General features: G+C 39.4%; 1 protein-coding gene across 5 annotated transcripts in view; it reads left to right on the top strand.

Moving 5' to 3' along the window:
• NLGN4X (neuroligin 4, X-linked) overlaps positions 1-17,517 on the top strand; it is a 346,213-nt gene that overhangs the window by 27,022 nt on the left and 301,674 nt on the right. Inside the window, exon 2 of one of the 5 annotated variants that reach the window (XM_011957504.1) lies at positions 13,423-13,730. The exons of the other annotated variants lie outside the window; for them this stretch is intronic. The gene's annotated coding sequence lies outside the window, so the exon portion shown is untranslated. The remainder of the gene's footprint in view (positions 1-13,422; positions 13,731-17,517) is intronic. 5 annotated transcript variants of the gene reach the window in all.

Here is a 17,517-nt window from a genome sequence, read left to right as displayed (position 1 = left end):
GCTAGACTATCACCAGAAGCTCTTCCAAAGGAGGTGACTTATGAGCTGTATAGAATTTTGTCGTAAGGACAAAGGAGAAAGTGTGAACAAATACATAGGTACAGCAAGTGTTGAGGAATAGGGTGTGTTGCGTTGAGTGTTGTCTCAAGGGCATGTTGAGTTTGAGTTTGAGTGGTGAAATTGAAATCAGATCATTTCAGGTGGTGCAACTCGATGGTAAGCCTTATAGATGTTATTCTGTAGGCAATGGGGCAATCATATTAGGACTTCTGCAGAATTATTTAAGGAATATCAGTTTCATGATAGTAGAGGTAGTGATAGAAGACAGAACGTCAGTAATGCAAGTTGAGATCTACTTATAGATTCAACTGTGGTAGAGATTGAGGAAATGGGGAAGGCATAAGGCTCTGCAGTGGCATTGGAAGGATGATACTGATAGAACCTTGCAAACTATTGGAGAGAGGCCAAGACAATGAATCAACCATACAACGTTACAGTTATGGGTGGAGTTGTCCAGTTAAGAAAAGGGAGAGAGTTCAGGGGTAGGTGAAGGTCAGTATTATTAGTATTATTAGATGCTTGTCAAAAAAAAAAAAAGGAGTAAATTAAGCTTGTAAAACACTTTAAAACAGGTATATAGAAAGTATTGAAGGCGGCCCTGACATTACTTATCTTTGGCCCATCCTTGTCTTTCTCCTTCATAGTCTAAAATGTTTTACAAAGGACTGTTTCTCATGACACTGAGAATGAACCCCAAATTCCTTTCACTGACCTATTCCACTTTTATACAGTAAGCCTCTTACTCACTTCTCCAGCTTCATCCCAGGCCATCCTCTTCTCACTGCACTGCTGTCCCAGTCCTCTTTCGGTTTTGTGTTCTAACTGAGCGCGTACAGTGTTAGGACATTTTTGTGTGCCACTTCCTCTGGCCAGAACACCTTGTCCTGTTCCCATTTAAAGTGGGTTCCACCCTCGGTTGTCTTCTTATTCAACCCATTATTTACTTTCTTCTCTGAGCTCACCTGATCTTGAAGGCTTTTTTATTCTTTGTCTACTTATGGATATGTGTGGCAGATCCAGGGAGTTAGTGAATTTTTCTCTGCATTCTGTAAACATGTGTATTGCATGAATCTGGAATAGGTCAGCACTCACTGGGTATTTATTAAAGAAATGAGTAGTTGTAAGACACTGTAGATTTTCACTGGATGAATGAGAAAATCAAATGTTGCCTGGCAAAAACAAGTGTTAAGTCAGCTATCACAGTTTTCTGAGACATGCAGCCAAGCCAGAGAGACTCTGAGGGAAGGCTGTCTTTCATTGTATAATCAACCCACTGTAGAGGAAAGTTCCTCTCTCACCTAAGGGAACATGGATCTTCCTTGATCGTTCACTTTGGTATTTCTAAATTAGCACGATTTACCAAAAATGGTTGGGTCACTCAGTACATGCATGTGATTTATTTCTAAACGGCTATCTTTAAAAAAATCTTCCTCATCTGTATTAATGTCCCTAGAGTTTTAAGATTTTTTTGCCTGTATTTCATTAAAGATGATGTCATAGAAAATTTTTGTCAAATTTCTCATTCTGGTCCGTGCCTGGAATATTGAGAGTGATGCAGTCTAAGAAAGTTCAGGATTTTGAAGTTTAATCATTTACATTCTAACACTAAAGCTATAAATCTGCTGTGCAGTGTTGCTTACTTCTACTGCTCACTGGATGGATAAGTCTATGTGCTTTTTAAATTTCTTATAAAGATTTGGGTCAAAACTAGCAGTGTGTTCAATAAATTAATTTCTTGAGAGTTTATCAGAATTGTGGGATGATTTGGGAGGAGCAGAATTGTGTAAAATCAATCCTCTATTTTTAAACTTATTCTTCTAAAATTCTAAACGGAAATTTTTTTATTCATTAATATTTTCTTGATTTCATAATGCTAAAAATTAAGTAAGATGAATGTTGTGTTAAGAAATGGGAGCAAATCCAAGACAAAAAATCAGATGATTTATTAAATTTACAACTTTAAAAAAAAAACAGTTTGAAAGATTGCTCTGTTTGAGGAAAGGACATAAAATTTTGTTGAGATAACTTAGGGTATAAATCAAGGTCATTTATGTTCATTTGGACATTCATAGTCACATCTGGAAATATCCAGAATGACTACACTAAATCCTGCAGGTAAATTCTTTTCTCAGCTGAGCATGCCATATTGTTGTAGTTAATCAAGAAATCTACCAAAATTAAATTTGTCCTCCTACTTTTTAGTTTAGAAATTTAGGGGATCACTGGGACTCAAAAGAAAATTCAATAAATAATGGACCATCCTAGGGATACTTCTTTTTAACTTAAAAATCCCTCTGAGATAGCCTCAGGTTTTAAAAATACCTTTTTATTTTCCTGTTTTTGTGTGTGTTTGTGTAGGCCTACATGTTCATATTAGTCATCACTGTTGTCAGAACCTTGGCTAGAGTCATAGTCCAGACCTCTTGAGGTCACTGGGGGGTCGGCTACAGTTTCCAGCTCTTGCTTTTCATGGGCCCCACTCTGAGAAAGATGCTTCTTCTCTCTCTACTCTTTCAAGGTCATCTTTGAGGACATCTTCTGAAGGTTTTTCTGAGATGCTGCCTCTTCTGAGCACAACACTGTCTATTATTGTATCACCAGTATAGGAGCTCGTGCAATTTATAAGTACTTGCCTTAATGATGCGCTCCCTGAAAGACCTTGAGGAGAGGGATCAGGTGGCATTCATCTTTAGGATCCCTTCCCTGTCCTCACAGCGCATTCATGGTCCACGTTCAGCAGACTTTTGTACAATGACATGACTTAGGGTTTCTAGACAATCTGTATTGTAATTTATGTTGATACAAAGGGATAACGTTAGCATCAAATGAAAAGTCAGAGTTCTATCAATGCCATCTTAATGAAAATATTTATATCATTATATCTTATGTCCTAGGTTTCTTCTTGAGTGACTACCCAGGGCGAGTTGGAATGGCTATGTGCCTCTCTCTGAACCCCCAAATCTTTAGTTGTAATGATGAACTTACATGGAGAGGTTTATTTGAAACGTCATTATAGTGTGGATGATAACCTTCTTAGTTTCCGCATCTGATATTCCTCCAAAGGTGTGTATGTTTTGACTAATGTATTCTCTTTATGCTAAGCTTTCTTTAAAGTGATATGAATGCTCCATAATGTTGTTATTTTTTGTTTGTTTGTTTGTTTGTTTGAGACAGGGCTTCATTCTGTTACCCAGGGTGGAGTGCAGTGGCGTAACCACAGCTCACTGCAGCCTCTGCTCCAGGACTCAAGCAATCCTCCCATCTTAGCCTCCGGAGTAGCTGGGACTACAGGCGTGCACCACCACACCTGGCTAATTTTTGTACTTTTTGTAGAGACAGAGTTTCACCATGTTGCCCAGGCTGGTCTTAAACTCCTGAGCTGAAGGAATCTTCCCTCTTCAGCCTCCCAAAGTGCTGGGATTACAGGCATGAGCCACCAGGCCCGGTCCCATAACTGTTAGTTTAATTAGCACCTTTCTGCTTTAATTCATGTTGACTATCGAGAAAATCTATCCCCCCCTATAATTAGTGTTTTTAAAATATACTTTTAGATAGTGATCAAAAACTTATTTATTAAGTAGAATGTAAATTATTACAAATGATATGAATACCATAGGTTGTAGTTTTTATATGACAACTTAGATTATAAAATGCAATTCTAGCCAGGCACACTGGCTCATGCCTGTAATCCCAGCACTTTGGGAGGCCCGGCAGGAGCCAATTGCTTGCTTCCAGGAGTTCAAGAGCAACTGGGGCAACATAGTGAGACTCTGTCTCTATAAAAAATACAAAAAAAAAAAATAGTTGAGCATAGTGGTGCATGCCTGTAGTCCCAGCTATTCAGGAGGCTGAGGTGGGAGGATTGCTTGAGCTGAGGAGGTTGAGGCTGCAGTGATCCAAGGTTGCACCATTGCACTCCAGTCTAGGCAACAGATAAATTTGAGTACAAATGGCTGATTATCTTCATATTAATATGAAATTGCATTTTTTGATACAGGATCTCATTCTGTCTTGTGGCCTTCTGTAATAGGTTATCTTGTCCAAATTGTGGAGTAAAGCCCAGAAGAATTTTAATCTAGATAATTTATTCTTTAACCTTTGAAATACTGTATCAGCTACATGACAATGGCTTATAACTGAGCTCTAAATAAATGAAATAACTTTTGTGAGAGTGAATCACGTCACTGAGAACCAAGGGGAAACATGAAGAAGTGATTATTATTATTATTATTATTATTATTTTTTTTTTTAGGACGGAGTTTCGCTGTTGTTGCCCAGGCTGGAGGGCAATGGCCTGATCTCGGCTAACCACAGCCTCCGCCTCCCGGGTTCAAGCGATTCTCCTGCTTCAGCCTCCCAAGTATCTGGGATTACAGGCATGCACCACCACACCCGGCTAATTTTTGTATTTTTAGTAGAGACAGGGTTTCTCCCTGTTGGTCAGGCTGGTCTCGAACTGCTGACCTCAGGTGATCTGCCCGCCTCGGCCTCCCAAAGTGCTGGGATTACAGGCATGAGCCACCGAACCCGACCTGAAGTGATGATTTGAATAGAGAGTGTTAATGGTCTGCATTCTGCCTTGCACCCAAATGGCATCACCTATGGGAGTGATAAAAAGCCCCTGCCTTTCTCTCCCTCCTCAATCCTTGGGATTTCCAACAACAACGAAAGAGAAGCCAGGAAGAATGCTGTGTTGTGAGTACCCCCAGGAAGGGTTTTCCTTTATGAAGAGGCAAACCTAGTTAGGAAATACATAACCATGGACTGCAGGAAAGATAGTTGAGTCTGCATGGAGGTGACCAGGGACCCATAAGAGGAGCGGTAGTGGCTGAGGCCTGCAGGATGCATGGAAACATTCTTGACACGGAGGGCAGCAACTGTGAACACACTCCTCCTACTCCTCCTAGGCAGAGCTAGGATGGATGAACAGAATTCTTTCCAGGGAGACTCACTAGGTAGATGACTACACATGAAACACCTTTTTTTTTTTTTTTTTTTTTTTTTTTATGAGACAGAGTCTCACTCTGTTGTCCAGGCTGGAGTGCAGTGGCACCATCTCTGCTCACTGCAAGCTCCGCCTCCCAGGTTCACGCCATTCTCCTGCCTCAGCCTCCAGAGCAGCTGGGACTACAGGCCACGCCCGGCTAATTTTTTGTATATTTAGTAGAGACGGGGTTTCACCATTTTAGCCAGGATGGTCTCGATCTCCTGACCTTGTGATCCACCTGCCTCGGCCTCTCAAAGTGCTGAGATTACAGGCGTGAGCCACCACACCCAGCAAAACACTTTCAATGGGAATATTTTGTTCCATCAGATTTTAGCAATATCACATTTGAAAATAGGGGAAGCACACACAGATACAATTAGTTTCACCGCCTCACTTGTGTATCTAAACAAACCTGTAAACAAAACCAAGCAAACCAAGAAACAAATAAAACCTCAAATCTAATATAATAATAATAGGCTGGGGGCACTGGCTCATGACTATTATTAATCTCAGCACTCTGGTAGGCTAACACAGAAGAATTGCTTGAGCCCAGAGTTTGAGACCAGCCTGGGCAACACAGTGACATCCTGTCTCTATAAAGATTATTTTAAAAATTAGCCAGGTTTAGAGGCATCCACCTGTAGTCCCAGGTACTTGGGAGGCTGAGGCAGCGGGATCACTTGAGCCTAGGAATTTGAGATTACAGCTAGCTATGATCATGCTATTGTATTCCAGCCTGGGTAAAAGAGCAAGGTCTGTCTCCAAAGTAAATAAATAAGTAAAATAATAATAATAATTTTTACCCTATCACAAAAAATACAGCCAGTCAGATACAGTGCACACTAATTATTGTAAAAATTTTCTGAAATATACATACATCATTAACTTGATAACTGTAAATTTAACACTGATTGGTGGGTGTGAACAAAGGTATGATCAAGTAAAAATATAGGCAATTTCACAGTCTTAATAATACAATTTCAAGAGCTAATATTGAGCATTTACTGTATGCACACTCATGCATTATGGGACTATCTTTGGTGCTAATATCACAAAACTTTATTGTTTTTACACTGGTAATTTTTGTCACTGATGAAAACAGTTTCAGCTATAGATCCCCACAGTGCGGAGATTTTGGGATGTGGGAGAAAAATGATGGTCTCGACCCCCACCTGAGCCATTGTCCCGTGGTGGGTGAAAGCCAAACAACGCGGCTTGAGTTCTGCCTCTGCTTTTACAGCTCTGTGGTGTTGGGCAAGTTAGCTAATATGTCCCTGCGTTGGTGTTCTCAACTAATGGGGATAAAGCTCACATATACCTTATATGTTTTTGGAGACAATTAAGAGTTAGTATGTGTAAAGAATTCAACAAGTTAGTTGCTGACCCACTATGTACATATTAGGTATTATAACTTATTATTCGGACAAACAGCTAATGCACGTGGAGCTTGATACCTAGGTGACCGGTTGATAGGTGCAGCAAACCACCATGGCACACATTTACCTGTGTAAGCAACCTGCACATTCTGGACATGTAAATAAAAATAAAAAATAAAAAAACTATTATTATTACTATTATTAGAATTGTTTGTATGAAGAGGTAGCTTGATATTTTGAAAAAATGCATGGTCTTTGGAGTCAAGATAGGTCTTACTCCCTGCTTCAGTGAGCTGCGTTACTTAACACACGGACATCATTTTTTTCCCAATGTAAAATAAGATGTCATAATAACTCCTGCCCTTGGCTGTAGAAGGGTCAGTGAAGATGAATGTAATGATGATTGTTGTTAAATATAAAGTCATTTTTACAAATACAGTTTCATCAACAATATTTATGATAACACCTATTAATAACAAAATGTGCTAGGTGTTATGAGAAATCAAAAACATAGTTAAAATATGATCTTATCTTCCTGCAATTTAATAATGTGCTGGCTCATTAGCTGTGAAACCCAAAGGCCTTATCTACTTTGTATCAATATTTTTTCAAGCGTGGAAATAAGCCCAGAAGGATATTGAGTGATGTCTCCTCTTCTTCCCTTACCGTCTTTCCTATAGATGCAAAATCCTCAGTGTGAAAGGCCACGTAGTACTCTGTTAGATATCTTGCGGGTGTTACTTATCAATGGTTCTTGCTTAGAAGTTAAATGAGAAGTGTCGCATGAGACTCATCCTATAAACAGAGCATTCCGGGTGAGATGGCAAGAAAAACTCTGAACAGTCCTGAGATGATAACTGATCCAGTGGAGATGATTTATCTATTCAGTTGATGCAAACATAATTGCGGTTTATACCCTTGAATGTAAGGCAAAAACCGCAATTACGTTTGCACCAACCTAATATATACATATATCTTTTGGAGACAAGGACTGGCTCTGTCGCCCAGGCTGGAGTGCAGTGGTGCGATCATAGCTCACTGCAGCCTCAACCTCCCAGGCTCAAGTGATCCTCCCATCTCAGCCTCCTGAGTCCACTGGGACCATAGACACATGCCGCCACACCCAGCTGATTTTGAGATAAGTTTTCTTGCCCTAGAGTCAATGGCAGTGTTGTTCTGACCTTCTGCCACAGCAAAAACATCTCTGCAGGTTGAGGATTAGTTCTTGCAAATAAGTGATTTCTAAATTAATGATTGGTTCTTTTCACACATTTTGCAGATTTCTTTTATTAAACAAGTTATATCTAACAGGAAAATACACTGAGTTGATGATCTCCAATAAAACTTTAATGCCACCCAGATGAATGCCAATCAGATTATGAGTTGCCCATTGGAAGCCTCAAGGAGCCTTCATTGATTTTGTATTCTCAAATTGCATGTGTGTGCTAAAATGGTTGCAGAGAGATTCCACATGAAGCCATGCATGTGTGTGGGTGCTCCCACTAGACTAGTTCCTTGACTTATTAGGGAACAAGTTAAGAATTACTTCATGTCATGACCAGCTAGTTCTTGTAACTACCCATAAGAAAGCTCATAAGGAATGTCACATTGGTTCTGAAACAATATCATCTCTTTTACTGATGGAGAGTGGTATGTTTTTCTTCTTTTTTTTTTTTCTTTTTTCTTTTTTTTTTAAATAGGGAACAGTGTGCTGAGATGAAAAAAAAATCAAGTAGGTTTCCAGGGAGGCATTTTTAAAGGCACTATCTCAGAAGGACGAGGCAATGGTAGGTATCAGGAATAGTTACTGGCGAGTCCAGCATGGCAGTCAATGACTGTGTTCTGGACTGCACCGTTGGACTGGAGAACCACTGTGTGGCCAGGCTGTGGGCTCGGGCAGTTGTTCAAAACCCTGAACCTGGAGCTCAGACCAGAGGGCTGCCTGGGAGGCTCACTGTCATTCATTGTAACCCTAAAAACCTCATCTTTCCTTGAGCCTGAGTGTTCCTATCTGATCAGAGCTTAGATGCAAGATTGGGAAGGAAGGTGATGGAGTTGGGGTCTGCCTGGAGGACAACCTAGGTGAGTCATGGCTGGGTGGGCTGTAGGTCCATTCTCACCGCCTCATTTTTCTAAGGGGAAACAGATCCACAAGAGAGGGGCAGTTCCAGATCATTGGCCACACTTATGGGAAACCTGTGCTGCTGTTACGCAGGCCCCTTCATTCTGTTTGCATGCTCTCCTTGTAACCCCTGGGCCTACCAGGACGCCAGGGTGTCTGTTGGAAGAGGCATCCAAGAAGGATCTTTAGGCTGCAGGATGGAAGCCCACGTCACAGCATGAACTTGGGTAGATGGTTTATTCATTACCTTTTAATATCTTCCTCTTTCTTTGCTGTCAAACATGGGTAATAAAATACCTAACCTGTCACATTATAAGAAGTAATTGAGGCCAGGCACAGTGGCTCACGCCTGTAATCCCAACACGTTAGGAGGCTGAGGAGGGAGAATCACTTGGGTTCAGGAGTTCAAGACCAGCCTGGGCCACACAGTGAGACTTCATCTCTACAAAAATTTAAAAATTAGCCAGACATGGTGATGCACACCTGTAGTCCCAGCTACTTGGGAGGCTGAGGTGGGAGGATCGCTTGAACTCAGGAGTTTGAGACTGTAGTGAGCTGTGATTGCTCCACTGTACTCCAGCCTGGCCAACAAAGCGAGACCCTGTCTCAAAAAAAAAAAAAAAAGAATTGGGTGAAAACAATGTCTATGAAACGCTCAGTGCCTGGTGATGTCTAAGGAATGCCCAAACTTTCTAGGTAAGGGGTAGGGGATGCATGGGGTGAGAGTCCCGTCGTATGAGCATGAATGGGAACTCATCACTATTGCTGAAAGTGCCTGATCCAGAATTAAAATATTTCAACAGAAAATTCAGAGGAAACTTTAGAATGCTGAAAAATGCCATATCAGTCAGTCTTACTGGTTAATTGGCTTTTCTGAAGTACATACACACTTCTTTTTTTTTTTTTTTTTTGAGATGGAGTCTCACTCTTTCATCCAGGCCGTAGTGCAGTGGCGTAATTTCAGCTCACTGCAACCTCTGCCTCCCAGGTTCAAGTGATTCTCCTGCCTCAGCCTCCCAAGTAGCTGGGATTACAGGCACCCACCACAACGCTCAGCTAGTTTTTGTATTTTTAGTAGGGACGAGGTTTTACCATGTTGGCCAGGCTGGTCTTGAACTCCTGACCTCAAGTGATCCACCTGCTTTGGCCTCCAAAAGTGCTGGGATTACAGGCGTGAGCCACCGTGCCCAGCACACACTTCACTTTGGATCAAGCCCTTTAGAGCGTCTGAGCTTCTTTTCTAGTCCCTTACTGCACCCAGGCAATCCCAAGCCTGGTGCCTTCCTACCTCCAGCCTTTGATTTATGCTATTCTGTCTGCCTGTGTGCAACATTTCCTTTCCCTCCTTACTGAAATTCTACCCATCCTGTGTTGCATGAGTTGATGAATAATTTTGAAAAAATAATTATTGGTAATCATTAACCTCTACTGACTTACTTCATTGATGCATTTTTCAGCCTGGTTAAACCAAGTCTAGCAGTGCTTTTGGATTACTTTGGTGGTGTAAATTGTTTACTTAAAAAAAAAAATTTTTGAAACAAACAAAAGTAGAAAGCAGTGGTTTCTAGCTCATTTGGAGTGTCCAAAGTGACATGCTTGGAAATTTGCGATTTTTAAATAATTGTCTGTTCCTCCTCATGGCCACAGTTCGGGGTACATCTCATAAAGCAGAAAAACACAAAGGAAGGTCAGTTCTCTGACCCACTGTGTGTAAACCTCTCAGAAATTCACCCTTGGCTGTACTGCTCACCAGAAGTCCATTTTCTTCTAGAGTAAACATTTGCAATGATCAAAAAGTCCATCTTGGGCCATCTGAATGACCCCAGCATCTCATTTTACCCTTTTTGTTTGTAGCTCCTGCAGAGTGGGGGGGTTCAAAGTATCAGACAGGTGCTACTAGTACAGGCAGAGGGGACACTCAGACCATGAGATCTTTCTCACTGTCTGGACATTAGAAATAGAGCAGAGCCCAAGGAAAAGATATGGGTAGAATACTTTTGTGATATACAGCTGTGAGGCCATGTTAGTGGAGATATTTCACAATTGAAAATCTGGACCCTTCCCCACAAATTCAAATTTTAGAAAGGTTCATCTGATGCTTTCATACATTTCAAGTAAATGGCTGTGTCTTTTCATGGTTCAGCTGCAAATCTGAAGTCTTTACAATTTGATTGCTTCAATATTGGTTACTGACAAATTTTCTTATTAATTTGAATGTTGTAGCTTCCAAACTTTTGTCAAAATTTAGACTACAAAGGCCATTTGAATATCTCTTTAATGATTGCCAGATAATTTTCCTATCCATGGTTTTCTCTTTATAGAATAAAACTTCAGTATTTTTCCTTGATTCTAGAAGATTGTCAAGGTCATGTCCTTTATGGAACTCTTGTTTCCAAAAAAAGTTGATTTTTAAACATCTCTCCGTATTTCCTGCCATAAACAAATATCAGCTTTTGTTTTTCAAAGATAATTTGTAATTTATAAATATTAATACTGTCTCACCTCCCCCATTGTATCATTAACATACAAATTGGAAGAAAATCATATTTGGAAAAATGATTGATCAGCTGTTTGCTATTTTTATCTAGTATAGATTTATTTGTCTTACCAAAGGTAAAACGAATAAAGGTACACATCATTTTTCATCAGCATATACAGCTAAATAATCAATAATGATACATTATGGTTGGCTCCTGAATTATTCAACTTTCTTCTTTTTTCCATTTTCTTTTCTTTCAACCTGGACGAGTCTTAATAAATAATCAAGGCCTGAAGTCTGAGAAATATTTGTCTTCTCTCTCACACCTACAGCCTTTGGAACAGGAACCCAATGCAGTTTTGGTTGTAATCATTTCAGTAGCTGCAGTGCAAAGAACATTCACTTTAATATAATCAGACTGTCCTAGTTCCAAGGAGAAGCAGTAGTAACAGGTCTGGCATCAGGCTCAGAGCTATAGACGACTCAAAGCTTATAATATGATAGACTCACTTTATGAAACCCAAAGGTAACATTATATAAAGTGCACAATCATGAGAAGGAAATGAGAACTTCTGAACCTAGGACTTTTTTTATTGTTTTACCATATGCACTTAGGTTCAATCTACATTTGAAACCACTGGGCATTATCAGCATGTCTCTGCAAGAGTCAGCTACTGCTTTTGCTTAATTGGTGGCTGCATTTTCTCTTAAGGGGGAATGCTTTGGAGTGTGTTTTCCTGATAATTTGGAGTGGTCTTTGCTGAATGGTGATCCTAGGTTGGAATTTCCTACATGGTACACCAAGAATCAGTTGGCTGGATGAAAAACAAGTGACAAAGGGTTTTTCCTTTCCCAGTATTCTCAAAATTCTCAGTAAGAACTGAAGGTATCATGACTCTTCAGTGACGTCGGTTGTACTTGAGGAGGGGTGCAGGATTTCGTGGAAACACCCATAAGCCTGATAGTGAGGACATCTATGCTGTAATCCAGGTCTGCTGCTAATTAGTTGTTTGCAATTACTAGGTTTTTGGTATGTTTAAAGACTGCAGAGACATGCATTCATTCCTTTTCACTATGAAGAATGTGTGAATGTAAATTAAGAACCATAGCTAGCTCAGAAGTACAAATAATTCGTGAAGCTTATTTAATACTTGAAAATTTCAATTTATGCCAGTTCATTCAATTTTCCTATATACAGTTGACTGAACACTTTCTGGTTTTGTAATCCCTGTTAAGGAGAATTCTTTGCAATAGATTTTCATGAAGTCTGGATAGTCTTAGTGATCTTATGTTAGAATTTACTTTATTGCCAGTATGACTTAGTCCAATTCAAAACTGATGATCAAGAAAAATTCCTTTCATGGCATTCCTGAAAACATAATTTTTAAGTCAAAGGATGAAGGGGTGAACTAGGAAATTGGAAAGTCAGTATTATATGGAATTGAATTTGTAAGTATGTTGAAGATTCTGATGATCAGGGTAATTCTAGGGGCCTGTAAGTTCGAACATTGAGATTGTTGATACTAAGTTCTGAACGCATATTACCCAAATGAATCTTACATTAAACATTTTGTGATTTCAAAGGACTTAAAGTAGTTATGCAAATCGGTGTGGTGCAGCAACTACAGTATAACCTTCAGATGTTAGGGAATCAACGACTGGAAAAAAAAGGACAGTATTTGAATGTTATTACAAAGACATCTATGATTCTTGAAGGTGATTTCAAAGGCAGACAATGGGGTAAATTGTGATTGAAATAGACACTCAATCTCTATGATATGCTCCTTCCACTTAGAAAGTGGGATGAAAGCTCATCAATTGAAGAGTAATTGCTAAAAAAGATTTCTCCTCTATCTAGCTTTGGAGTATGCAGGAGTTAATCAGGGTATTTTGTCTGCTCAGAAATCAAAAGAGATGAACCGAGTTGTGCAGACATGGGGAAAATAAAGTTTAGTTTAATATTTAGCTTTTAAAATTAGTACTCGATGAGCATTTAAAAAAGTGTACAATTATCAAAACTTCAATATCTAATCCTTTTATGTAAACTATGGTGGATACATGGAAACACCAGGAGATGGGTGCTGGTTCTTGTTAACTTTTCTTTCTCTGTCAGCCACAAGAGTGCCTGTCCCATAGCAGTAAACTAATAAATATTTGCTAAATTAAGAAGTGGGAAGGGCGTTGTAGGTTATTGATCAAATAAAAATAAATGTATTTTGTTTATTCAAAAATTTCCCTGACTTACATTTTTTTTAAAATGTAACTAAAGCTCATCTGTGTTTCTTTGTTTTGCCTCGAGCAAAAGATTATTTTATGTCAATTACCTTTTCATGCTGAGGCAAGAGTTTCCCAGTTTCCCCGTTCTGCTAAACTAATTTCCTGATTCCTCTTTCACCAGGGACCATTCCCCTCCAAAATCCTACGAGGTGGGTCCATGACATCTGCTACAGAAAAAGAGGGACATGTTGGAGCGATAGGATTCCCGTGGGCACTGACGTACTGGCCTCTGAGGGTAGCAAGACTAATGCTTAGTACAGGAAAGAAGGGAAAGAAGGCCTTGGCGAGGACTGTTTTAACTCAGCATTTCTCACAAGCTCCTTCAGTGGAGACTTCGCCGGGAACTTTCGCCCCACCTTCTTCTAATGGTATTTCCTGTCTGTGGGGCTCCGCGCGGTACGTCACATCCGTTGATGCGTAGGGCATCGGGTGCGGCAATGGGTGCGTGCCTCCTGGCGCGTGCGAGTACGTGCGCGTGCGTGTACGGGCGCGTGCGTGCATTTACCGTGCGTTAGTACGTTGATTGATGCGTGAGTATATTTTCTTCCTTTCAGCGATGAACCGCTACAGAATGACTGAAGTCTTTCAGGGCTGAAAGTTATGTTAGTTTTAGCTTGAATACTCTCAAATACGTATTTAATGCAGCAAACCTTTGAAATAGTTCGGAAAGCCATTCTTTTCCCCATTCTTATTTCTTTGGTTACTGGCTTTGAATAGCAAATATTATTTTTCTATACTAAGAAATTTGAAAAGAAATTTTTAAGCCACTCTGACTAAAGAAGGTGGAGTTAGAGTTGATATTTCCTTTAAATTTGTAGAGAAAACAGATTTTCATATATTTTTATAGAGACAAAATACTGATTAAGGTGATATACAGTTAACTTATGATTTTTCTAAGATTTAATTAGATGGCAAATTTACAGTAATTATTAATATGTTCACTGCTTTTATTAAAAACCATCAGTTCTGAATCTGCAATGACACAATCGGTGAGTAAGTTTTATGTCTTGTATCTGTATTTTTGCAGTGTTAAAATGTCAAGAGAAAAACAAAGACTTTTAATATGATTTTCAAGGAACATTTTCATTAAGTGGTGGTTTCTGATGCATGTATTTGTCCATATACTTTTGTATTAGGGATTCTATGAATGCATGCACTACAACTCTAAACACAGAGCAGGTTTAAAGCCTGTCATCTGGGGTGTATGGATGAATGGGGCCTGGGAACACCCTTGAATTTTACATGTAAAATTTATGTGCACTAGGGAGAGATTCAGTGGCCTTCAACAACACAAGAAGCTGCAGCTGGCTCACATGGGTTTTCATTGGTGGCCTCTAGCTGCTCAAGTGATGGATTCTGGTTGTTGGTTGATCTCTCTTAGGGCTAAGGTTCATTATTGCACAGATTGATCTTGGAGAAACATCTTGACTGTTTTTTTCACACTCCAATCCATTTGTTTCATGATCTAGAAGAAGGGAACGCTTGATTAAGTGCAAACAATTATTGCGATTTTTATTCCGCTTCACTAAACTTTTTAATGAAGTGCATTTTGTACAGTTAAAACCAGGGGGTTCCTGAATTCTATTTTTCGTGGGAATTTTTGAGAAAAGTAATTCTGACTCAGTATGCTTCCTTGGAGTGGATAATTTATATCAATGGGGAATGGAGTTGTTTTGTCTTTCTCCGGCATGTTGTTCTCTGCCACACCTGGCATGCTGTGGACCTGTAGTAAGTATTAACTAAATATATTTTAGACACAGATGATTAAGGATCTTTTGCTGAAAAATGTTCTCTTAATATATCTTTTATACTTCCATTTCCACAGTGCCTGCTGAAAACATGATTTTCAATTGTGTTTCTAAGTCTTGGTCGATTTAAGTGTGACATGGGGTGATGGGGAAATAGCAGTTAGGACTAAAGCAAGGTAGAAGGTAACATGATCCATGTAAATTGTGGTCAGTGCAAAGGCCTGGAACAGCGGTCACTCTTTCCTGTCCATGAACTTTTGTGCTGTTCCTCTTTGTACACAGTTCAAAATATAAATAAGGAAATGTCATGCTGCCAAGTATGTATCACAGTGCAGGCCACGTAGAAGATGCTTTGTATGTGTTGGATGCAGGCCAGTGTTCTCAACTCAGCAGTTTCAGGGGAAGTGAAACGAGCCCTCGCTGGAAACCAGTAGCCGTAAGGTCTAAGTCCTGGCTGAGCAGTCCAAATGGGTTCCCTAACCTTTTGCCCATCCCCTCAGCTAAGAAGGGCAGGCAGTGCCCCAGGGCAATGCTGGTTTTGTCCAGCTCTCAGAAGGTGCCATTCTTTGCCTATGCTCTCCTGCGTATTGGTCCAAAGCCCACCAACTTCTTGAGTGGAGTTCCTTCACATTCTGTGGAAAACCTGTGGTGCTTTAACATTGGATGGGAAGACTAAGTTATTTTGGGTTCTGGGCTATGTTTTGGTAAAGGAAGCATTCTGTTTTCACCAAGGTATGAGTAGGTATCATTTTCCTTCTTGAGTTTTGCAAACCTGGGTGGAGAAGAAAACCAGTGCGATGTCTTACGGGTTTTTTTTTTTTTTTTTTAATAGGAGATAGCAACTTGGAAGCAATTGAATGTTGAGTATAAGAGATTTTTCCCCCCAGCATTTGTTCTGATCTCATATATATGCACAGAAAAATATAAGTTATTTAGCATTGACTTATCTGTAAGTAAGTCTTCTAAATGGACTACTGTTTTAGCTGCTATATTTTCTTCTCGATTACTTGGAAAATTTAAACCTTCCTTGGGGAATGTTTAGTCTTTCACTTGTCCTTTTAATGGCAATTGATTGGATTGTTCAAATTATGCTGTTCTAGGAGGAAGTTAACCAATAAAATCTGGCACAGTAATAAGCAAATGGCATCAGGTAAATGAAAAGAACAGCACACTATGTCCAGTGATATATGTCTTCACTAATTTCTTACCTTTCAAAAGTTGAAGATTCTAATCAAGGTAAACTGTAAAATGGAATATTTGCCAGCTACAGATTTTAAAGTTCATAAAAGGTGGTTTTTTGATAGCTTTTATTACTACTATTTCCATTTAGCCTTTCATAATAATTAGTTAAAAATCTCAAATAATTTAATTATTTTGATAAGATATCATGGGTTGTATTTTTTCAATGTTTAAGTCAGATACTTGCTTAAAAATCAGTTAATTAACTGAGAGTGAATAATCGTCACTTATTATTTTATATTTGAAATATTAGGTTATAGTTTAAACATTTTACTTAAAGTACAACTGCAATACTGGGCACATTTTGCTAACACTCAGTGTTTTCAGATGTTTTTAAAATCATCACCATTTCTATGATTAAGTCTTAGAACAACTCTCTGAAATAATGTGGCATCAACCATCTGAGAAAATAATTAAAAGAGATAAAATAGTACCACATGAGTTGGGATTCCTTGACTATCCAACCAGAACATCACTGATTTTAGGAAACATTCTATTTAATCTAATTATCCTTCAAAGCAAGTGGACCTTTGACGTGATTTTCAACAGCAATGCCATCTTGTTTTAGTGTAGTTGAAGAAATTGCAGCATTTATTTTTTTTTTCTTTTTTCTTTCTTTCTTTCTTTTTTTTTTTTGAGACAGAGTCTCGCTGTGTCGCCCAGGCTGGAGTGCAGTGGCATGATCTTGGCTCACTGTAAGCTCTGCCTCCCAGGTTCATGGCATATTTCCTGCCTTAGCCTCCCAAGTAGCTGGGACTACAGGTGTCTGCCAACACGCCTGGCTAATTTTTGTATTTTTAGTAGAGACGGGGTTTCACCGTGTTAGCCAGGATGGTCTCGATCTCCTGATCTCATGATCTGCCTGCCTCAGCCTCCCAAAGTGTTGGGATTGCTAACACTCAGTGTTTTCACAGCGTGAGCCACAACGCCTGTCCAGTATGTCTTTTCTTGGTGTTTAGAAGGTTAAACTGCTTTGGAAAGAAATTTCAAAATGATTTGACTTTTCAAGGCTTAGAAAGCAAACTCCAGCTCTAATAGTATATGCTTTTTTTCTACAAATGTTTTCCACTAGATGCTTATAGAGAATTGTTTCAATTGATTTCTTTCTGATGTCTTCTATATTTGGAAATACAGTCGTTCACATCTAATGGACACTTTCTAGCAGCCCTGTTTCATCCCTGCTGTATACTTCTTAACTAGGATTCCAGAAGGAGCAGTCACATTTGTTT

This window comes from Colobus angolensis, unplaced genomic scaffold, assembly GCF_000951035.1.
Source record: "Colobus angolensis palliatus isolate OR3802 unplaced genomic scaffold, Cang.pa_1.0 Scaffold444, whole genome shotgun sequence".
Taxonomy (NCBI): domain Eukaryota; kingdom Metazoa; phylum Chordata; class Mammalia; order Primates; family Cercopithecidae; genus Colobus; species Colobus angolensis.
This window is presented reverse-complemented; position numbering and strand designations above follow the sequence as displayed.